Source organism: Heterodontus francisci, chromosome 45, assembly GCF_036365525.1.
Source record: "Heterodontus francisci isolate sHetFra1 chromosome 45, sHetFra1.hap1, whole genome shotgun sequence".
Classification (NCBI taxonomy): domain Eukaryota; kingdom Metazoa; phylum Chordata; class Chondrichthyes; order Heterodontiformes; family Heterodontidae; genus Heterodontus; species Heterodontus francisci.
This window is the reverse complement of record NC_090415.1, coordinates 18,574,961-18,598,357: the sequence shown is the minus strand read 5'-3', so window position 1 is coordinate 18,598,357 and position 23,397 is coordinate 18,574,961. Positions and strand designations below refer to the sequence as shown.

At 39.8% G+C, this 23,397-nt stretch overlaps 8 non-coding genes across 8 annotated transcripts; all 8 read right to left on the bottom strand.

Annotated features, from left to right (window-relative positions):
- Positions 1–2,450: 2,450 nt before the first annotated feature.
- On the bottom strand, positions 2,451–2,522 carry trnag-ucc (transfer RNA glycine (anticodon UCC)). Its single transcript has one exon. It is a non-coding gene; the product is annotated as a tRNA-Gly (tRNA).
- A 2,023-nt stretch (positions 2,523–4,545) lies between these two features.
- On the bottom strand, positions 4,546–4,617 carry trnag-ucc (transfer RNA glycine (anticodon UCC)). The gene has a single exon. It is a non-coding gene; the product is annotated as a tRNA-Gly (tRNA).
- A 2,023-nt stretch (positions 4,618–6,640) lies between these two features.
- On the bottom strand, positions 6,641–6,712 carry trnag-ucc (transfer RNA glycine (anticodon UCC)). Its single transcript has one exon. It is a non-coding gene; the product is annotated as a tRNA-Gly (tRNA).
- Positions 6,713–8,735: 2,023 nt separating this feature from the next.
- trnag-ucc (transfer RNA glycine (anticodon UCC)) lies at positions 8,736–8,807 on the bottom strand. The gene has a single exon. It is a non-coding gene; the product is annotated as a tRNA-Gly (tRNA).
- A 2,023-nt stretch (positions 8,808–10,830) lies between these two features.
- Positions 10,831–10,902, bottom strand: trnag-ucc (transfer RNA glycine (anticodon UCC)). The gene has a single exon. It is a non-coding gene; the product is annotated as a tRNA-Gly (tRNA).
- A 2,023-nt stretch (positions 10,903–12,925) lies between these two features.
- On the bottom strand, positions 12,926–12,997 carry trnag-ucc (transfer RNA glycine (anticodon UCC)). Its single transcript has one exon. It is a non-coding gene; the product is annotated as a tRNA-Gly (tRNA).
- A 2,023-nt stretch (positions 12,998–15,020) lies between these two features.
- trnag-ucc (transfer RNA glycine (anticodon UCC)) lies at positions 15,021–15,092 on the bottom strand. The gene has a single exon. It is a non-coding gene; the product is annotated as a tRNA-Gly (tRNA).
- A 4,120-nt stretch (positions 15,093–19,212) lies between these two features.
- trnag-ucc (transfer RNA glycine (anticodon UCC)) lies at positions 19,213–19,284 on the bottom strand. The gene has a single exon. It is a non-coding gene; the product is annotated as a tRNA-Gly (tRNA).
- Between the last annotated feature and the right edge of the window lie 4,113 nt (positions 19,285–23,397).

The following is a 23,397-nucleotide window of genomic DNA, read 5'->3' as shown; positions in this document are numbered from 1 at the left end:
GACAAGGATAACCCGTTCCCATTAGTTGATGGTACAAGGACTAGGAGACACAGATTGATGGTTTTGGGAAAGAGATGCCGGGAAATGTGAGGAAGCACTTTTTGCTTTACCTGCTACATTGCAACTGCAATGTCTGTCCACAAGTGTGGTGGAAGCAGAGACAATCAATGATTTCAATAGGAAATTGGAGAAACACTTGAAGGAAACAAACTTGCACCAGGGTGAAGCCAATCAAGCGGGAGAATGAATCTGATTGGCTGATCAGAATATTTTATCAATTTCAATTCTGTCAAAGCTTTGACATTTTTTTCGTTTGTAAAATACTGCAACATGAAGTAAACCTGCAATTTAAGGTTGCGATGACCTGGAATCGAACCCAGGTCAACTGCTTGGATGGCAGCTATGCTCACCACTATACCACCATCGCTTACTGTACTGCGCGTGTCCAGCGTTTTGATTAATAGAATGCTGTACAATGGTTTCAACTTGCACCTGAGCAACACGATTATGTGAACAGAAACACAATACTGTGAATGCTGGAAATCTGAAATAAAATCAGAAAGTGCTGCAAATATTCTGATCAATGGTCACTCACCTGAAACGTTAACTCTGCTTCTCTCTCCACAGATGCTGCCAGACCTGCTGAGTATTACCAGCATTTCTTATTATTATTTCAGATTTCCAGCATCTGCAGTATTTTGCTTTTATTTTAGAGTTTAGTAGCGAACTGATCCTTTTTGCTTACTGGGCAGAACTATGCAGTGGAGTGACGCAGAAAACTGTACGAAGAACAATGTTTTTAACGGGCCCACAATTTCGAAGTTTAAGGAGGACAAAATACACAGCAATGTATGCATATAGTAAAGAGCTGTAAGTTTCAGGTAGATGTTACCTGAACAGAGGTGAGACAGAGAATACCCAACCCGTCTCACCTTTAGATTCCTGACCAAGATAGACCGACAAGGTACAAACTCAAGTTATGTGACCATGTCAGAGAGTTTATTAGGCTTAACCAAGATGTACAAAGTTAATACTTAACAATGGTAATAGATATTCAGTAACACACAACACCCGTTCTTGTTTCTGTGCTTGCTGCCGCACGGACTTCTCTCCTTCTTCATCCCTTGCTGTGTTTTTTGACTATATTCTATCTTCTCCTTTTAAGTACCAACGATCTTCTGTTGACCCCTCTCTAAGTGTGCTGACGATGTCCTGTAACACCCTTTCTTTTATCCTTCTTGTGGTGCAAGGATGTTACCATATTAGTTTTGAATTGTTCCAAGTGTCCTAATTGGTCCAGGTTGACATCATTGTTTGACACTAGTTAGTTAATGGTTGAATCTACACACAGTACAGATGTTTCCTGATTCTTTCTATTTTAGCAAGGATCCTAAAGGTTACATTCTTGCTGATCCCAGACATTTTTTTCTTTAATTCTGCCCTTATCTCATCTCTCTCCATGCAAGGAGTGCTGGTGACTCTCCCATTGTTCTCACAAAAAGGTTTAAACAAAGTATAGCCTTGAAAACACATTTCATAATAAAGCAAGCAACAGATCAAACAGACTTCAATATATTGATGTACAAAGCATATCATTAATCCTATTATTTTAGCTGTCCTTATTTGTCACAAACGTAAAATATGTCACGGTCCATCGCGCCCACATTGTGGATTCTCCTCCAGCTACATGACTTGCCTTTTTTTTGCCTATGGCTACGTGCATCTTCCACACTGACACATCTCTCAACATGACATTTTAACATAGTTCAGAGAAGATGACCGTCATGCTTCACAATCCAACCTTAACATTGCTGTTCTTGCATAAATGTAAGCCATGAAAATACTCTAAACTTTACACAGCGGTGAGCAGTGTTCAGGTGATACAGAAAATCTGGTGCGTTGGGCAGAGACAATCAGTTAATCTATCAAAGTCTCTTGAAGTTATGCTCCTATCTATACTACTGACAACACAACTATTCTTTTGATATTGAAAAGCTTGGATAGATGGCTCTGGATTGTGTTATCTAAGTAAGTGGTTGTTCTCCTTACAGCAATGTGGATTGAGGGGATATCTGGTGCAGGTGTAGGTAAGTTAGACAAGGATAACCCGTTCCCATTAGTTGATGGTACAAGGACTAGGAGACACAGATTGATGGTTTTGGGAAAGAGATGCAGGGAAATTTGAGGAAGCACTTTTTGCTTTACCTGCGACATTGCAACTGCAATGTCTGTCCACAAGTGTGGTGGAAGCAGAGACAATCAATGATTTCAATAGGAAATTGGAGAAACACTTGAAGGAAACAAACTTGCTCCAGGGTGACGCCAATCAAGCGGGAGAATGAATCTGATTGGATGATAAGATTACTTTATCAATTTCAATTCTGTCAAAGCTTTGACATTTTTTTCGTTTGTAAAATACTGCAACATAAAGTAAACCTGCAATTTAAGGTTGCGATGGCCGGGAATCGAACCCAGGTCAACTGCTTGGAAGGCAGCTATGCTCACCACTATACCACCATCACTTACTGTACTGTGATCGTCCAGCGTTTTGATTAATAGAATGCTGTACAATGGTTTCAACTTGCACCTGAGCAACACGATTATGTTCACAGAAACACAATACTGTGAATGCTGGAAATCTGAAATAAAATCAGAAAGTGCTGCAAATATTCTGATCAACGGCCACTCACCTGAAACGTTAACTCCGCTTCCCTCTCCACAGATGCTGCCAGACCTGCTGAGTATTTCCAGCATTTCTTGTTTTTATTTCAGATTTCCAGCATCTGCAGTATTTTGCTTTTATTTCAGAGTTCAGTCGCGAACTGATCCTTTTTGCTTACTGGGCAGAATTATGCAGTGGAGTTACGCAAAAAACTGTACGAAGAACAATGTTTTTAACGGGCCCACAATTTCGAAGTTGAAGGAGGACAAAATACACAGCAATGTATGCATTTAGTAAAGAGCTGCAAGTTTCAGCGAGATTTACCTGAACAGAGGTGAGACAGAGAATACCCAACCCGTCTCACCTTTAGATTCCTGACCAAGATATACCTACAAGGTGAAAACTCAAGTTATGTGACCAAGTCAGAGAGTTTATTAGGCTTAACTAAGATGTACAAAGTTAATACTTAACAATGGTAATAGATATTCAGTAACACACAACACCCGTTCTTGTTTCTGTGCTTGCTGCCGCACGGACTTCTCTCCTTCTTCATCCCTTGCTGTGTTTTTTCGACTGTATTCTATCTTCTCCTTTTAAGTACCAACGATCTTCTGTTGACCCCTCTCTAAGTGTGCTGACGATGTCCTGTAACACCCTTTCTTTTATCCTTCTTGTGGTGCAAGGATGTTACCATATTAGTTTTGAATTGTTCCAAGTGTCCTAATTGGTCCAGGTTGACATCATTGTTTGACACTAGTTAGTTAATGGTTGAATCTACACACAGTACATATGTTTCCCGACTCTTTCTATTTTAGCAAGGATCCTAAAGGTTCCATTCTTGCTGATCCCAGACATTTTTTTCTTTAATTCTGCCTTTATCTCATCTCTCTCCATGCAAGGAGTGCTGGTGACTCTCCCATTGTTCTCACAAAAAGGTTTAAACAAAGTATAGCCTTGAAAACACATTTCATAATAAAGCAAGCAACAGATCAAACAGACTTCAATATATTGATGTACAAAGCATATCATTAATCCTATTATTTTAGCTGTCCTTATTTGTCACAAACGTAAAATATGTCACGGTCCATCGCGCCCACATTGTGGATTCTCCTCCAGCTACATGACTTGCCTTTTTTTTTCCTATGGCTACGTGCATCTTCCACACTGACACATCTCTCAACATGACATTTTAACATAGTTCAGGGAAGATGACCGTCATGCTTCACAATCCAACCTTAACATTGCAGTTCTTGCATAAATGTAAGCCATGAAAATACTCTAAACTTTACACAGCGGTGAGCAGTGTTCAGGTGATACAGAAAATCTGGTGCGTTGGGCAGAGACAATCAGTTAATCTATCAAAGTCTCTTGAAGTTATGCTCCTATCTATACTACTGACAACACAACTATTCTTTTGATATTGAAAAGCTTGGATAGATGGCTCTGGATTGTGTTATCTAAGTAAGTGGTTGTTCTCCTTACAGCAATGTGGATTGAGGGGATATCTGGTGCAGGTGTAGGTAAGTTAGACAAGGATAACCCGTTCCCATTAGTTGATGGTACAAGGACCAGGAGACACAGATTGATGGTTTTGGGAAAGAGATGCAGGGAAATTTGAGGAAGCACTTTTTGCTTTACCTGCGACATTGCAACTGCAATGTCTGTCCACAAGTATGGTGGAAGCAGAGACAATCAATGATTTCAATAGGAAATTGGAGAAACACTTGAAGGAAACAAACTTGCTCCAGGGTGACGCCAATCAAGCGGGAGAATGAATCTGATTGGATGATAAGATTACTTTATCAATTTCAATTCTGTCAAAGCTTTGACATTTTTTTCGTTTGTAAAATACTGCAACATAAAGTAAACCGGCAATTTAAGGTTGCGATGGCTGGGAATCGAACCCAGGTCAACTGCTTGGAAGGCAGCTATGCTCACCACTATACCACCATCGCTTACGGTCCGGTGCTGCTCCAGCGTTTTGATTAATAGAATGCTGTACAATGGTTTCAACTTGTCCCTGAGCAATGCGATTATGAAAACAGAAACACAATACTGTGAATGCTGGAAATCTGAAATAAAATCAGAAAGTGCTGCAAATATTCTGATCAATGGTCACTCACCTGAAACGTTAACTCTGCTTCTTTCTCCACAGATGCTGCCAGACCTGCTGAGTATTTCCAGCATTTCTTGTTTTTATTTCAGATTTCCAGCATCTGCAGTATTTTGCTTTTATTTTAGAGTTTAGTCGCGAACTGATCCTTTTTGCTTACTGGGCAGAACTATGCAGTGGAGTGACGCAGAAAACTGTACGAAGAACAATGTTTTTAACGGGCCCACAATTTCGAAGTTTAAGGAGGACAAAATACACAGCAATGTATGCATATAGTAAAGAGCTGTAAGTTTCAGCGAGATTTACCTGAACAGAGGTGAGACAGAGAATACCCAACCCGTCTCACCTTTAGATTCCTGACCAAGATATACCTACAAGGTGAAAACTCAAGTTATGTGACCAAGTCAGAGAGTTTATTAGGCTTAACTAAGATGTACAAAGTTAATACTTAACAATGGTAATAGATATTCAGTAACACACAACACCCGTTCTTGTTTCTGTGCTTGCTGCCGCACGGACTTCTCTCCTTCTTCATCCCTTGCTGTGTTTTTTCGACTGTATTCTATCTTCTCCTTTTAAGTACCAACGATCTTCTGTTGACCCCTATCTAAGTGTGCTGACGATGTCCTGTAACACCCTTTCTTTTATCCTTCTTGTGGTGCAAGGATGTTACCATATTAGTTTTGAATTGTTCCAAGTGTCCTAATTGGTCCAGGTTGACATCATTGTTTGACACTAGTTAGTTAATGGTTGAATCTACACACAGTACATATGTTTCCCGACTCTTTCTATTTTAGCAAGGATCCTAAAGGTTCCATTCTTGCTGATCCCAGACATTTTTTTCTTTAATTCTGCCTTTATCTCATCTCTCTCCATGCAAGGAGTGCTGGTGACTCTCCCATTGTTCTCACAAAAAGTTTTAAACAAAGTATAGCCTTGAAAACACATTTCATAATAAAGCAAGCAACAGATCAAACAGACTTCAATATATTGATGTACAAAGCATATCATTAATCCTATTATTTTAGCTGTCCTTATTTGTCACAAACGTAAAATATGTCACGGTCCATCGCGCCCACATTGTGGATTCTCCTCCAGCTACATGACTTGCCTTTTTTTTGCCTATGGCTACGTGCATCTTCCACACTGACACATCTCTCAACATGACATTTTAACATAGTTCAGAGAAGATGACCGTCATGCTTCACAATCCAACCTTAACATTGCTGTTCTTGCATAAATGTAAGCCATGAAAATACTCTAAACTTTACACAGCGGTGAGCAGTGTTCAGGTGATACAGAAAATCTGGTGCGTTGGGCAGAGACAATCAGTTAATCTATCAAAGTCTCTTGAAGTTATGCTCCTATCTATACTACTGACAACACAACTATTCTTTTGATATTGAAAAGCTTGGATAGATGGCTCTGGATTGTGTTATCTAAGTAAGTGGTTGTTCTCCTTACAGCAATGTGGATTGAGGGGATATCTGGTGCAGGTGTAGGTAAGTTAGACAAGGATAACCCGTTCCCATTAGTTGATGGTACAAGGACTAGGAGACACAGATTGATGGTTTTGGGAAAGAGATGCAGGGAAATTTGAGGAAGCACTTTTTGCTTTACCTGCGACATTGCAACCGCAATGTCTGTCCACAAGTGTGGTGGAAGCAGAGACAATCAATGATTTCAATAGGAAATTGGAGAAACACTTGAAGGAAACAAACTTGCTCCAGGGTGACGCCAATCAAGCGGGAGAATGAATCTGATTGGATGATAAGATTACTTTATCAATTTCAATTCTGTCAAAGCTTTGACATTTTTTTCGTTTGTAAAATACTGCAACATAAAGTAAACCTGCAATTTAAGGTTGCGATGGCCGGGAATCGAACCCAGGTCAACTGCTTGGAAAGCAGCTATGCTCACCACTATACCACCATCACTTACTGTACTGTGATGGTCCAGCGTTTTGATTAATAGAATGCTGTACAATGGTTTCAACTTGCACCTGAGCAACACGATTATGTTCACAGAAACACAATACTGTGAATGCTGGAAATCTGAAATAAAATCAGAAAGTGCTGCAAATATTCTGATCAACGGCCACTCACCTGAAACGTTAACTCCGCTTCCCTCTCCACAGATGCTGCCAGACCTGCTGAGTATTTCCAGCATTTCTTGTTTTTATTTCAGATTTCCAGCATCTGCAGTATTTTGCTTTTATTTCAGAGTTCAGTCGCGAACTGATCCTTTTTGCTTACTGGGCAGAATTATGCAGTGGAGTTACGCAAAAAACTGTACGAAGAACAATGTTTTTAACGGGCCCACAATTTCGAAGTTGAAGGAGGACAAAATACACAGCAATGTATGCATTTAGTAAAGAGCTGCAAGTTTCAGCGAGATTTACCTGAACAGAGGTGAGACAGAGAATACCCAACCCGTCTCACCTTTAGATTCCTGACCAAGATATACCTACAAGGTGAAAACTCAAGTTATGTGACCAAGTCAGAGAGTTTATTAGGCTTAACTAAGATGTACAAAGTTAATACTTAACAATGGTAATAGATATTCAGTAACACACAACACCCGTTCTTGTTTCTGTGCTTGCTGCCGCACGGACTTCTCTCCTTCTTCATCCCTTGCTGTGTTTTTTCGACTGTATTCTATCTTCTCCTTTTAAGTACCAACGATCTTCTGTTGACCCCTCTCTAAGTGTGCTGACGATGTCCTGTAACACCCTTTCTTTTCTCCTTCTTGTGGTGCAAGGATGTTACCATATTAGTTTTGAATTGTTCCAAGTGTCCTAATTGGTCCAGGTTGACATCATTGTTTGACACTAGTTAGTTAATGGTTGAATCTACACACAGTACATATGTTTCCCGACTCTTTCTATTTTAGCAAGGATCCTAAAGGTTCCATTCTTGCTGATCCCAGACATTTTTTTCTTTAATTCTGCCTTTATCTCATCTCTCTCCATGCAAGGAGTGCTGGTGACTCTCCCATTGTTCTCACAAAAAGGTTTAAACAAAGTATAGCCTTGAAAACACATTTCATAATAAAGCAAGCAACAGATCAAACAGACTTCAATATATTGATGTACAAAGCATATCATTAATCCTATTATTTTAGCTGTCCTTATTTGTCACAAACGTAAAATATGTCACGGTCCATCGCGCCCACATTGTGGATTCTCCTCCAGCTACATGACTTGCCTTTTTTTTTCCTATGGCTACGTGCATCTTCCACACTGACACATCTCTCAACATGACATTTTAACATAGTTCAGGGAAGATGACCGTCATGCTTCACAATCCAACCTTAACATTGCAGTTCTTGCATAAATGTAAGCCATGAAAATACTCTAAACTTTACACAGCGGTGAGCAGTGTTCAGGTGATACAGAAAATCTGGTGCGTTGGGCAGAGACAATCAGTTAATCTATCACAGTCTCTTGAAGTTATGCTCCTATCTATACTACTGACAACACAACTATTCTTTTGATATTGAAAAGCTTGGATAGATGGCTCTGGATTGTGTTATCTAAGTAAGTGGTTGTTCTCCTTACAGCAATGTGGATTGAGGGGATATCTGGTGCAGGTGTAGGTAAGTTAGACAAGGATAACCCGTTCCCATTAGTTGATGGTACAAGGACCAGGAGACACAGATTGATGGTTTTGGGAAAGAGATGCAGGGAAATTTGAGGAAGCACTTTTTGCTTTACCTGCGACATTGCAACTGCAATGTCTGTCCACAAGTATGGTGGAAGCAGAGACAATCAATGATTTCAATAGGAAATTGGAGAAACACTTGAAGGAAACAAACTTGCTCCAGGGTGACGCCAATCAAGCGGGAGAATGAATCTGATTGGATGATAAGATTACTTTATCAATTTCAATTCTGTCAAAGCTTTGACATTTTTTTCGTTTGTAAAATACTGCAACATAAAGTAAACCTGCAATTTAAGGTTGCGATGGCCGGGAATCGAACCCAGGTCAACTGCTTGGAAGGCAGCTATGCTCACCACTATACCACCATCGCTTACTGTACTGTGCTACTCCAGCGTTTTGATTAATAGAAGGCTGTACAATGGTTTCAACTTGTCCCTGAGCAATGCGATTATGAAAACAGAAACACAATACTGTGAATGCTGGAAATCTGAAATAAAATCAGAAAGTGCTGCAAATATTCTGATCAATGGTCACTCACCTGAAACGTTAACTCTGCTTCTCTCTCCACAGATGCTGCCAGACCTGCTGAGTATTTCCAGCATTTCTTGTTTTTATTTCAGATTTCCAGCATCTGCAGTATTTTGCTTTTATTTCAGAGTTCTGTCGCGAACTGATCCTTTTTGCTTACTGGGCAGAATTATGCAGTGGAGTTACGCAAAAAACTGTACGAAGAACAATGTTTTTAACGGGCCCACAATTTCGAAGTTGAAGGAGGACAAAATACACAGCAATGTATGCATTTAGTAAAGAGCTGCAAGTTTCAGCGAGATTTACCTGAACAGAGGTGAGACAGAGAATACCCAACCCGTCTCACCTTTAGATTCCTGACCAAGATATACCTACAAGGTGAAAACTCAAGTTATGTGACCAAGTCAGAGAGTTTATTAGGCTTAACTAAGATGTACAAAGTTAATACTTAACAATGGTAATAGATATTCAGTAACACACAACACCCGTTCTTGTTTCTGTGCTTGCTGCCGCACGGACTTCTCTCCTTCTTCATCCCTTGCTGTGTTTTTTCGACTGTATTCTATCTTCTCCTTTTAAGTACCAACGATCTTCTGTTGACCCCTCTCTAAGTGTGCTGACGATGTCCTGTAACACCCTTTCTTTTCTCCTTCTTGTGGTGCAAGGATGTTACCATATTAGTTTTGAATTGTTCCAAGTGTCCTAATTGGTCCAGGTTGACATCATTGTTTGACACTAGTTAGTTAATGGTTGAATCTACACACAGTACATATGTTTCCCGACTCTTTCTATTTTAGCAAGGATCCTAAAGGTTCCATTCTTGCTGATCCCAGACATTTTTTTCTTTAATTCTGCCTTTATCTCATCTCTCTCCATGCAAGGAGTGCTGGTGACTCTCCCATTCTTCTCACAAAAAGGTTTAAACAAAGTATAGCCTTGAAAACACATTTCATAATAAAGCAAGCAACAGATCAAACAGACTTCAATATATTGATGTACAAAGCATATCATTAATCCTATTATTTTAGCTGTCCTTATTTGTCACAAACGTAAAATATGTCACGGTCCATCGCGCCCACATTGTGGATTCTCCTCCAGCTACATGACTTGCCTTTTTTTTTCCTATGGCTACGTGCATCTTCCACACTGACACATCTCTCAACATGACATTTTAACATAGTTCAGGGAAGATGACCGTCATGCTTCACAATCCAACCTTAACATTGCAGTTCTTGCATAAATGTAAGCCATGAAAATACTCTAAACTTTACACAGCGGTGAGCAGTGTTCAGGTGATACAGAAAATCTGGTGCGTTGGGCAGAGACAATCAGTTAATCTATCAAAGTCTCTTGAAGTTATGCTCCTATCTATACTACTGACAACACAACTATTCTTTTGATATTGAAAAGCTTGGATAGATGGCTCTGGATTGTGTTATCTAAGTAAGTGGTTGTTCTCCTTACAGCAATGTGGATTGAGGGGATATCTGGTGCAGGTGTAGGTAAGTTAGACAAGGATAACCCGTTCCCATTAGTTGATGGTACAAGGACTAGGAGACACAGATTGATGGTTTTGGGAAAGAGATGCAGGGAAATTTGAGGAAGCACTTTTTGCTTTACCTGCGACATTGCAACCGCAATGTCTGTCCACAAGTGTGGTGGAAGCAGAGACAATCAATGATTTCAATAGGAAATTGGAGAAACACTTGAAGGAAACAAACTTGCTCCAGGGTGACGCCAATCAAGCGGGAGAATGAATCTGATTGGATGATAAGATTACTTTATCAATTTCAATTCTGTCAAAGCTTTGACATTTTTTTCGTTTGTAAAATACTGCAACATAAAGTAAACCTGCAATTTAAGGTTGCGATGGCCGGGAATCGAACCCAGGTCAACTGCTTGGAAAGCAGCTATGCTCACCACTATACCACCATCACTTACTGTACTGTGATGGTCCAGCGTTTTGATTAATAGAATGCTGTACAATGGTTTCAACTTGCACCTGAGCAACACGATTATGTTCACAGAAACACAATACTGTGAATGCTGGAAATCTGAAATAAAATCAGAAAGTGCTGCAAATATTCTGATCAACGGCCACTCACCTGAAACGTTAACTCCGCTTCCCTCTCCACAGATGCTGCCAGACCTGCTGAGTATTTCCAGCATTTCTTGTTTTTATTTCAGATTTCCAGCATCTGCAGTATTTTGCTTTTATTTCAGAGTTCAGTCGCGAACTGATCCTTTTTGCTTACTGGGCAGAATTATGCAGTGGAGTTACGCAAAAAACTGTACGAAGAACAATGTTTTTAACGGGCCCACAATTTCGAAGTTGAAGGAGGACAAAATACACAGCAATGTATGCATTTAGTAAAGAGCTGCAAGTTTCAGCGAGATTTACCTGAACAGAGGTGAGACAGAGAATACCCAACCCGTCTCACCTTTAGATTCCTGACCAAGATATACCTACAAGGTGAAAACTCAAGTTATGTGACCAAGTCAGAGAGTTTATTAGGCTTAACTAAGATGTACAAAGTTAATACTTAACAATGGTAATAGATATTCAGTAACACACAACACCCGTTCTTGTTTCTGTGCTTGCTGCCGCACGGACTTCTCTCCTTCTTCATCCCTTGCTGTGTTTTTTCGACTGTATTCTATCTTCTCCTTTTAAGTACCAACGATCTTCTGTTGACCCCTCTCTAAGTGTGCTGACGATGTCCTGTAACACCCTTTCTTTTCTCCTTCTTGTGGTGCAAGGATGTTACCATATTAGTTTTGAATTGTTCCAAGTGTCCTAATTGGTCCAGGTTGACATCATTGTTTGACACTAGTTAGTTAATGGTTGAATCTACACACAGTACATATGTTTCCCGACTCTTTCTATTTTAGCAAGGATCCTAAAGGTTCCATTCTTGCTGATCCCAGACATTTTTTTCTTTAATTCTGCCTTTATCTCATCTCTCTCCATGCAAGGAGTGCTGGTGACTCTCCCATTGTTCTCACAAAAAGGTTTAAACAAAGTATAGCCTTGAAAACACATTTCATAATAAAGCAAGCAACAGATCAAACAGACTTCAATATATTGATGTACAAAGCATATCATTAATCCTATTATTTTAGCTGTCCTTATTTGTCACAAACGTAAAATATGTCACGGTCCATCGCGCCCACATTGTGGATTCTCCTCCAGCTACATGACTTGCCTTTTTTTTTCCTATGGCTACGTGCATCTTCCACACTGACACATCTCTCAACATGACATTTTAACATAGTTCAGGGAAGATGACCGTCATGCTTCACAATCCAACCTTAACATTGCAGTTCTTGCATAAATGTAAGCCATGAAAATACTCTAAACTTTACACAGCGGTGAGCAGTGTTCAGGTGATACAGAAAATCTGGTGCGTTGGGCAGAGACAATCAGTTAATCTATCACAGTCTCTTGAAGTTATGCTCCTATCTATACTACTGACAACACAACTATTCTTTTGATATTGAAAAGCTTGGATAGATGGCTCTGGATTGTGTTATCTAAGTAAGTGGTTGTTCTCCTTACAGCAATGTGGATTGAGGGGATATCTGGTGCAGGTGTAGGTAAGTTAGACAAGGATAACCCGTTCCCATTAGTTGATGGTACAAGGACCAGGAGACACAGATTGATGGTTTTGGGAAAGAGATGCAGGGAAATTTGAGGAAGCACTTTTTGCTTTACCTGCGACATTGCAACTGCAATGTCTGTCCACAAGTATGGTGGAAGCAGAGACAATCAATGATTTCAATAGGAAATTGGAGAAACACTTGAAGGAAACAAACTTGCTCCAGGGTGACGCCAATCAAGCGGGAGAATGAATCTGATTGGATGATAAGATTACTTTATCAATTTCAATTCTGTCAAAGCTTTGACATTTTTTTCGTTTGTAAAATACTGCAACATAAAGTAAACCTGCAATTTAAGGTTGCGATGGCCGGGAATCGAACCCAGGTCAACTGCTTGGAAGGCAGCTATGCTCACCACTATACCACCATCGCTTACTGTACTGTGCTACTCCAGCGTTTTGATTAATAGAAGGCTGTACAATGGTTTCAACTTGTCCCTGAGCAATGCGATTATGAAAACAGAAACACAATACTGTGAATGCTGGAAATCTGAAATAAAATCAGAAAGTGCTGCAAATATTCTGATCAATGGTCACTCACCTGAAACGTTAACTCTGCTTCTCTCTCCACAGATGCTGCCAGACCTGCTGAGTATTTCCAGCATTTCTTGTTTTTATTTCAGATTTCCAGCATCTGCAGTATTTTGCTTTTATTTCAGAGTTCTGTCGCGAACTGATCCTTTTTGCTTACTGGGCAGAATTATGCAGTGGAGTTACGCAAAAAACTGTACGAAGAACAATGTTTTTAACGGGCCCACAATTTCGAAGTTGAAGGAGGACAAAATACACAGCAATGTATGCATTTAGTAAAGAGCTGCAAGTTTCAGCGAGATTTACCTGAACAGAGGTGAGACAGAGAATACCCAACCCGTCTCACCTTTAGATTCCTGACCAAGATATACCTACAAGGTGAAAACTCAAGTTATGTGACCAAGTCAGAGAGTTTATTAGGCTTAACTAAGATGTACAAAGTTAATACTTAACAATGGTAATAGATATTCAGTAACACACAACACCCGTTCTTGTTTCTGTGCTTGCTGCCGCACGGACTTCTCTCCTTCTTCATCCCTTGCTGTGTTTTTTCGACTGTATTCTATCTTCTCCTTTTAAGTACCAACGATCTTCTGTTGACCCCTCTCTAAGTGTGCTGACGATGTCCTGTAACACCCTTTCTTTTCTCCTTCTTGTGGTGCAAGGATGTTACCATATTAGTTTTGAATTGTTCCAAGTGTCCTAATTGGTCCAGGTTGACATCATTGTTTGACACTAGTTAGTTAATGGTTGAATCTACACACAGTACATATGTTTCCCGACTCTTTCTATTTTAGCAAGGATCCTAAAGGTTCCATTCTTGCTGATCCCAGACATTTTTTTCTTTAATTCTGCCTTTATCTCATCTCTCTCCATGCAAGGAGTGCTGGTGACTCTCCCATTCTTCTCACAAAAAGGTTTAAACAAAGTATAGCCTTGAAAACACATTTCATAATAAAGCAAGCAACAGATCAAACAGACTTCAATATATTGATGTACAAAGCATATCATTAATCCTATTATTTTAGCTGTCCTTATTTGTCACAAACGTAAAATATGTCACGGTCCATCGCGCCCACATTGTGGATTCTCCTCCAGCTACATGACTTGCCTTTTTTTTTCCTATGGCTACGTGCATCTTCCACACTGACACATCTCTCAACATGACATTTTAACATAGTTCAGGGAAGATGACCGTCATGCTTCACAATCCAACCTTAACATTGCAGTTCTTGCATAAATGTAAGCCATGAAAATACTCTAAACTTTACACAGCGGTGAGCAGTGTTCAGGTGATACAGAAAATCTGGTGCGTTGGGCAGAGACAATCAGTTAATCTATCAAAGTCTCTTGAAGTTATGCTCCTATCTATACTACTGACAACACAACTATTCTTTTGATATTGAAAAGCTTGGATAGATGGCTCTGGATTGTGTTATCTAAGTAAGTGGTTGTTCTCCTGACAGCAATGTGGATTGAGGGGATATCTGGTGCAGGTGGAGGTAAGTTAGACAAGGATAACCCGTTCCCATTAGTTGATGGTACAAGGACCAGGGGACACAGATTGATGGTTTTGGGAAAGAGATGCAGGGAAATTTGAGGAAGCACTTTTTGCTTTACCTGCGACATTGCAACTGCAATGTCTGTCCACAAGTGTGGTGGAAGCAGAGACAATCAATGATTTCAATAGGAAATTGGAGAAACACTTGAAGGAAACAAACTTGCTCCAGGGTGACGCCAATCAAGCGGGAGAATGAATCTGATTGGATGATAAGATTACTTTATCAATTTCAAATCTGTCAAAGCTTTGACATTTTTTTCGTTTGTAAAATACTGCAACATAAAGTAAACCTGCAATTTAAGGTTGCGATGGCTGGGAATCGAACCCTGGTCAACTGCTTGGAAGGCAGCTATGCTCACCACTATACCACCATCGCTTACTGTCCTGTGCTGCTCCAGCGTTTTGATTAATAGAATGCTGTACAATGGTTTCAACTTGTCCCTGAGCAATGCGATTATGAAAACAGAAACACAATACTGTGAATGCTGGAAATCTGAAATAAAATCAGAAAGTGCTGCAAATATTCTGATCAATGGTCACTCACCTGAAACGTTAACTCTGCTTCTCTCTCCACAGATGCTGCCAGACCTGCTGAGTATTTCCAGCATTTCTTGTTTTTATTTCAGATTTCCAGCATCTGCAGTATTTTGCTTTTATTTTAGAGTTTAGTCGCGAACTGATCCTTTTTGCTTACTGGGCAGAACTATGCAGTGGAGTGACGCAGAAAACTGTACGAAGAACAATGTTTTTAACGGGCCCACAATTTCGAAGTTTAAGGAGGACAAAATACACAGCAATGTATGCATATAGTAAAGAGCTGTAAGTTTCAGCGAGATTTACCTGAACAGAGGTGAGACAGAGAATACCCAACCCGTCTCACCTTTAGATTCCTGACCAAGATATACCTACAAGGTGAAAACTCAAGTTATGTGACCAAGTCAGAGAGTTTATTAGGCTTAACTAAGATGTACAAAGTTAATACTTAACAATGGTAATAGATATTCAGTAACACACAACACCCGTTCTTGTTTCTGTGCTTGCTGCCGCACGGACTTCTCTCCTTCTTCATCCCTTGCTGTGTTTTTTCGACTGTATTCTATCTTCTCCTTTTAAGTACCAACGATCTTCTGTTGACCCCTCTCTAAGTGTGCTGACAATGTCCTGTAACACCCTTTCTTTTATCCTTCTTGTGGTGCAAGGATGTTACCATATTAGTTTTGAATTGTTCCAAGTGTCCTAATTGGTCCAGCTTGACATCATTGTTTGACACTAGTTAGTTAATGGTTGAATCTACACACGGTACAGATGTTTCCCGACTCTTTCTATTTTAGCAAGGATCCTAAAGGTTCCATTCTTGCTGATCCCAGACATTTTTTTCTTTAATTCTGCCTTTATCTCATCTCTCTCCATGCAAGGAGTGCTGGTGACTCTCCCATTGTTCTCACAAAAAGGTTTAAACAAAGTATAGCCTTGAAATCACATTTCATAATAAAGCAAGCAACAGATCAAACAGACTTCAATATATTGATGTACAAAGCATATCATTAATCCTATTATTTTAGCTGTCCTTATTTGTCACAAACGTAAAATATGTCACGGTCCATCGTGCCCACATTGTGGATTCTCCTCCAGCTGCATGACTTGCCTTTTTTTTTTCCTATGGCTACGTGCATCTTCCACACTGACACATCTCTCAACATGACATTTTAACATAGTTCAGAGAAGATGACCGTCATGCTTCACAATCCAACCTTAACATTGCAGTTCTTGCATAAATGTAAGCCATGAAAATACTCTAAACTTTACACAGCGGTGAGCAGTGTTCAGGTGATACAGAAAATCTGGTGCGTTGAGCAGAGACAATCAGTTAATCTATCAAGGTCTCTTGAAGTTATGCTCCTATCTATACTACTTACAACACAACTATTCTTATGCTATTGAAAAGCTTGGATAGATGGCTCTGGATTGTGTTATCTAAGTAGGTGGTTGTTCTCCTTCCAGCAATGTGGATTGAGGGGAGATCTGATGCAGGTGTAGGTAAGTTAGACAAGGATAACCCGTTCCCATTAGTTGATGGTACAATGACTAGGAGACACAGATTGATGGTTTTGGGAAAGAGATGCCGGGAAATGTGAGGAAGCACTTTTTGCTTTTCCTGCGACATTGCAACTGCAATGTCTGTCCACAAGTGTGGTGGAAGCAGAGACAATCAATGATTTCAATAGGAAATTGGAGAAATACTTGAAGGAAACACACTTGCTCCAGGGTGACGCCAATCAAGCGGGAGAATGAATCTGATTGGATGATAAGAATATTTTATCAATTTCAATTCTGTCAAAGCTTTGACATTTTTTTCGTTTGTAAAATACTGCAACATAAAGTAAACCTGCAATTTAAGGTTGCGATGGCCAGGAATCGAAGCCAAGTCAACTGCTTGGAAAGCAGTTATGCTCACCACTATACCACCATCACTTACTGTACTGTGATGGTCCAGCGTTTTAATTAATAGAATGCTGTACAATGGTTTCAACTTGCACCTGAGCAACACGATTATGTTCACAGAAACACAATACTGTGAATGCTGGAAATCTGAAATAAAATCAGAAAGTGCTGCAAATATTCTGATCAACGGCCACTCACCTGAAACGTTAACTCCGCTTCTCTCTCCACAGATGCTGCCAGACCTGCTGAGTATTTCCAGCATTTCTTGTTTTTATTTCAGATTTCCAGCATCTGCAGTATTTTGCTTTTATTTTAGAGTTTAGTAGCGAACTGATCCTTTTTGCTTCCTGGGCAGAACTATGCAGTGGAGTGACGCAGAAAACTGTACGAAGAACAATGTTTTTAACGGGCCCACAATTTCGAAGTTTAAGGAGGACAAAATACACAGCAATGTATGCATATAGTAAAGAGCTGTAAGTTTCAGGTAGATGTTACCTGAACAGAGGTGAGACAGAGAATACCCAACCCGTCTCACCTTTAGATTCCTGACCAAGATAGACCAACAAGGTACAAACTCAAGTTATGTGACCAAGTCAGAGAGTTTATTAGGCTTAACTAAGCTGTACAAAGTTAATACTTAACAATGGTAATAGATATTCAGTAACACACAACACCCGTTCTTGTTTCTGTGCTTGCTGCCGCACGGACTTCTCTCCTTCTTCATCCCTTGCTGTGTTTTTTTGACTATATTCTATCTTCTCCTTTTAAGTACCAACGATCTTCTGTTGACCCCTCTCTAAGTGTGCTGACGATGTCCTGTAACACCCTTTCTTTTATCCTTCTTGTGGTGCAAGGATGTTACCATATTAGTTTTGAATTGTTCCAAGTGTCCTAATTGGTCCAAGTTGACATCATTGTTTGACACTAGTTAGTTAATGGTTGAATCTACACACAGTACATATGTTTCCCGACTCTTTCTATTTTAGCAAGGATCCTAAAGGTTCCATTCTTGCTGATCCCAGACATTTTTTTCTTTAATTCTGCCTTTATCTCATCTCTCTCCATGCAAGGAGTGCTGGTGACTCTCCCATTGTTCTCACAAAAAGGTTTAAACAAAGTATAGCCTTGAAAACACATTTCATAATAAAGCAAGCAACAGATCAAACAGACTTCAATATATTGATGTACAAAGCATATCATTAATCCTATTATTTTAGCTGTCCTTATTTGTCACAAACGTAAAATATGTCACGGTCCATCGCGCCCACATTGTGGATTCTCCTCCAGCTACATGACTTGCCTTTTTTTTTCCTATGGCTACGTGCATCTTCCACACTGACACATCTCTCAACATGACATTTTAACATAGTTCAGGGAAGATGACCGTCATGCTTCACAATCCAACCTTAACATTGCAGTTCTTGCATAAATGTAAGCCATGAAAATACTCTAAACTTTACACAGCGGTGAGCAGTGTTCAGGTGATACAGAAAATCTGGTGCGTTGGGCAGAGACAATCAGTTAATCTATCAAAGTCTCTTGATGTTATGCTCCTATCTATACTACTGACAACACAACTATTCTTTTGATATTGAAAAGCTTGGATAGATGGCTCTGGATTGTGTTATCTAAGTAAGTGGTTGTTCTCCTTACAGCAATGTGGATTGAGGGGATATCTGGTGCAGGTGTAGGTAAGTTAGACAAGGATAACCCGTTCCCATTAGTTGATGGTACAAGGACCAGGAGACACAGATTGATGGTTTTGGGAAAGAGATGCAGGGAAATTTGAGGAAGCACTTTTTGCTTTACCTGCGACATTGCAACTGCAATGTCTGTCCACAAGTATGGTGGAAGCAGAGACAATCAATGATTTCAATAGGAAATTGGAGAAACACTTGAAGGAAACAAACTTGCTCCAGGGTGACGCCAATCAAGCGGGAGAATGAATCTGATTGGATGATAAGATTACTTTATCAATTTCAATTCTGTCAAAGCTTTGACATTTTTTTCGTTTGTAAAATACTGCAACATAAAGTAAACCTGCAATTTAAGGTTGCGATGGCCGGGAATCGAACCCAGGTCAACTGCTTGGAAGGCAGCTATGCTCACCACTATACCTCCATCGCTTACTGTACTGTGCTATTCCAGCGTTTTGATTAATAGAAGGCTGTACAATGGTTTCAACTTGTCCCTGAGCAATGCGATTATGAAAACAGAAACACAATACTGTGAATGCTGGAAATCTGAAATAAAATCAGAAAGTGCTGCAAATATTCTGATCAATGGTCACTCACCTGAAACGTTAACTCCGCTTCTCTCTCCACAGATGCTGCCAGACCTGCTGAGTATTTCCAGCATTTCTTGTTTTTATTTCAGATTTCCAGCATCTGCAGTATTTTGCTTTTATTTCAGAGTTCTGTCGCGAACTGATCCTTTTTGCTTACTGGGCAGAATTATGCAGTGGAGTTACGCAAAAAACTGTACGAAGAACAATGTTTTTAACGGGCCCACAATTTCGAAGTTGAAGGAGGACAAAATACACAGCAATGTATGCATTTAGTAAAGAGCTGCAAGTTTCAGCGAGATTTACCTGAACAGAGGTGAGACAGAGAATACCCAACCCGTCTCACCTTTAGATTCCTGACCAAGATATACCTACAAGGTGAAAACTCAAGTTATGTGACCAAGTCAGAGAGTTTATTAGGCTTAACTAAGATGTACAAAGTTAATACTTAACAATGGTAATAGATATTCAGTAACACACAACACCCGTTCTTGTTTCTGTGCTTGCTGCCGCACGGACTTCTCTCCTTCTTCATCCCTTGCTGTGTTTTTTCGACTGTATTCTATCTTCTCCTTTTAAGTACCAACGATCTTCTGTTGACCCCTCTCTAAGTGTGCTGACAATGTCCTGTAACACCCTTTCTTTTATCCTTCTTGTGGTGCAAGGATGTTACCATATTAGTTTTGAATTGTTCCAAGTGTCCTAATTGGTCCAGCTTGACATCATTGTTTGACACTAGTTAGTTAATGGTTGAATCTACACACGGTACAGATGTTTCCCGACTCTTTCTATTTTAGCAAGGATCCTAAAGGTTCCATTCTTGCTGATCCCAGACATTTTTTTCTTTAATTCTGCCTTTATCTCATCTCTCTCCATGCAAGGAGTGCTGGTGACTCTCCCATTGTTCTCACAAAAAGGTTTAAACAAAGTATAGCCTTGAAATCACATTTCATAATAAAGCAAGCAACAGATCAAACAGACTTCAATATATTGATGTACAAAGCATATCATTAATCCTATTATTTTAGCTGTCCTTATTTGTCACAAACGTAAAATATGTCACGGTCCATCGTGCCCACATTGTGGATTCTCCTCCAGCTACATGACTTGCCTTTTTTTTTTCCTATGGCTACGTGCATCTTCCACACTGACACATCTCTCAACATGACATTTTAACATAGTTCAGAGAAGATGACCGTCATGCTTCACAATCCAACCTTAACATTGCAGTTCTTGCATAAATGTAAGCCATGAAAATACTCTAAACTTTACACAGCGGTGAGCAGTGTTCAGGTGATACAGAAAATCTGGTGCGTTGAGCAGAGACAATCAGTTAATCTATCAAGGTCTCTTGAAGTTATGCTCCTATCTATACTACTTACAACACAACTATTCTTATGCTATTGAAAAGCTTGGATAGATGGCTCTGGATTGTGTTATCTAAGTAGGTGGTTGTTCTCCTTCCAGCAATGTGGATTGAGGGGAGATCTGATGCAGGTGTAGGTAAGTTAGACAAGGATAACCCGTTCCCATTAGTTGATGGTACAATGACTAGGAGACACAGATTGATGGTTTTGGGAAAGAGATGCCGGGAAATGTGAGGAAGCACTTTTTGCTTTTCCTGCGACATTGCAACTGCAATGTCTGTCCACAAGTGTGGTGGAAGCAGAGACAATCAATGATTTCAATAGGAAATTGGAGAAATACTTGAAGGAAACACACTTGCTCCAGGGTGACGCCAATCAAGCGGGAGAATGAATCTGATTGGATGATAAGAATATTTTATCAATTTCAATTCTGTCAAAGCTTTGACATTTTTTTCGTTTGTAAAATACTGCAACATAAAGTAAACCTGCAATTTAAGGTTGCGATGGCCAGGAATCGAAGCCAAGTCAACTGCTTGGAAAGCAGTTATGCTCACCACTATACCACCATCACTTACTGTACTGTGATGGTCCAGCGTTTTGATTAATAGAATGCTGTACAATGGTTTCAACTTGCACCTGAGCAACACGATTATGTTCACAGAAACACAATACTGTGAATGCTGGAAATCTGAAATAAAATCAGAAAGTGCTGCAAATATTCTGATCAACGGCCACTCACCTGAAACGTTAACTCCGCTTCTCTCTCCACAGATGCTGCCAGACCTGCTGAGTATTTCCAGCATTTCTTGTTTTTATTTCAGATTTCCAGCATCTGCAGTATTTTGCTTTTATTTTAGAGTTTAGTAGCGAACTGATCCTTTTTGCTTCCTGGGCAGAACTATGCAGTGGAGTGACGCAGAAAACTGTACGAAGAACAATGTTTTTAACGGGCCCACAATTTCGAAGTTTAAGGAGGACAAAATACACAGCAATGTATGCATATAGTAAAGAGCTGTAAGTTTCAGGTAGATGTTACCTGAACAGAGGTGAGACAGAGAATACCCAACCCGTCTCACCTTTAGATTCCTGACCAAGATAGACCTACAAGGTACAAACTCAAGTTATGTGACCAAGTCAGAGAGTTTATTAGGCTTAACTAAGCTGTACAAAGTTAATACTTAACAATGGTAATAGATATTCAGTAACACACAACACCCGTTCTTGTTTCTGTGCTTGCTGCCGCACGGACTTCTCTCCTTCTTCATCCCTTGCTGTGTTTTTTTGACTATATTCTATCTTCTCCTTTTAAGTACCAACGATCTTCTGTTGACCCCTCTCTAAGTGTGCTGACGATGTCCTGTAACACCCTTTCTTTTATCCTTCTTGTGGTGCAAGGATGTTACCATATTAGTTTTGAATTGTTCCAAGTGTCCTAATTGGTCCAAGTTGACATCATTGTTTGACACTAGTTAGTTAATGGTTGAATCTACACACAGTACATATGTTTCCCGACTCTTTCTATTTTAGCAAGGATCCTAAAGGTTCCATTCTTGCTGATCCCAGACATTTTTTTCTTTAATTCTGCCTTTATCTCATCTCTCTCCATGCAAGGAGTGCTGGTGACTCTCCCATTGTTCTCACAAAAAGGTTTAAACAAAGTATAGCCTTGAAAACACATTTCATAATAAAGCAAGCAACAGATCAAACAGACTTCAATATATTGATGTACAAAGCATATCATTAATCCTATTATTTTAGCTGTCCTTATTTGTCACAAACGTAAAATATGTCACGGTCCATCGCGCCCACATTGTGGATTCTCCTCCAGCTACATGACTTGCCTTTTTTATTCCTATGGCTACGTGCATCTTCCACACTGACACATCTCTCAACATGACATTTTAACATAGTTCAGGGAAGATGACCGTCATGCTTCACAATCCAACCTTAACATTGCAGTTCTTGCATAAATGTAAGCCATGAAAATACTCTAAACTTTACACAGCGGTGAGCAGTGTTCAGGTGATACAGAAAATCTGGTGCGTTGGGCAGAGACAATCAGTTAATCTATCAAAGTCTCTTGATGTTATGCTCCTATCTATACTACTGACAACACAACTATTCTTTTGATATTGAAAAGCTTGGATAGATGGCTCTGGATTGTGTTATCTAAGTAAGTGGTTGTTCTCCTTACAGCAATGTGGATTGAGGGGATATCTGGTGCAGGTGTAGGTAAGTTAGACAAGGATAACAAGAAATGCTGGATTCACTCAGCAGGTCTGGCAGCATCTGTGGAAAGAGAAGCAGAGTTAACGTTTCGGGTCAGTGACCCTTCTTCGGAACTGACAAATATTAGAAAAGTCACAGATTATAAACAAGTGAGGTGGGACAAACGAAAATCCCGTCGGAGAGAAGAGCAGAACTTCTTCAAGGTAGGCATTCCTGGAAGAGAAGTGGCAGTGAATTAAACACTAAAATAAAAGCAAAATACTGCGGATGCTGGAAATCTGAAACAAAAACAAGAAATGCTGGATTCACTCAGCAGGTCTGGCAGCATCTGTGGAAAGAGAAGCAGAGTTAACGTTTCG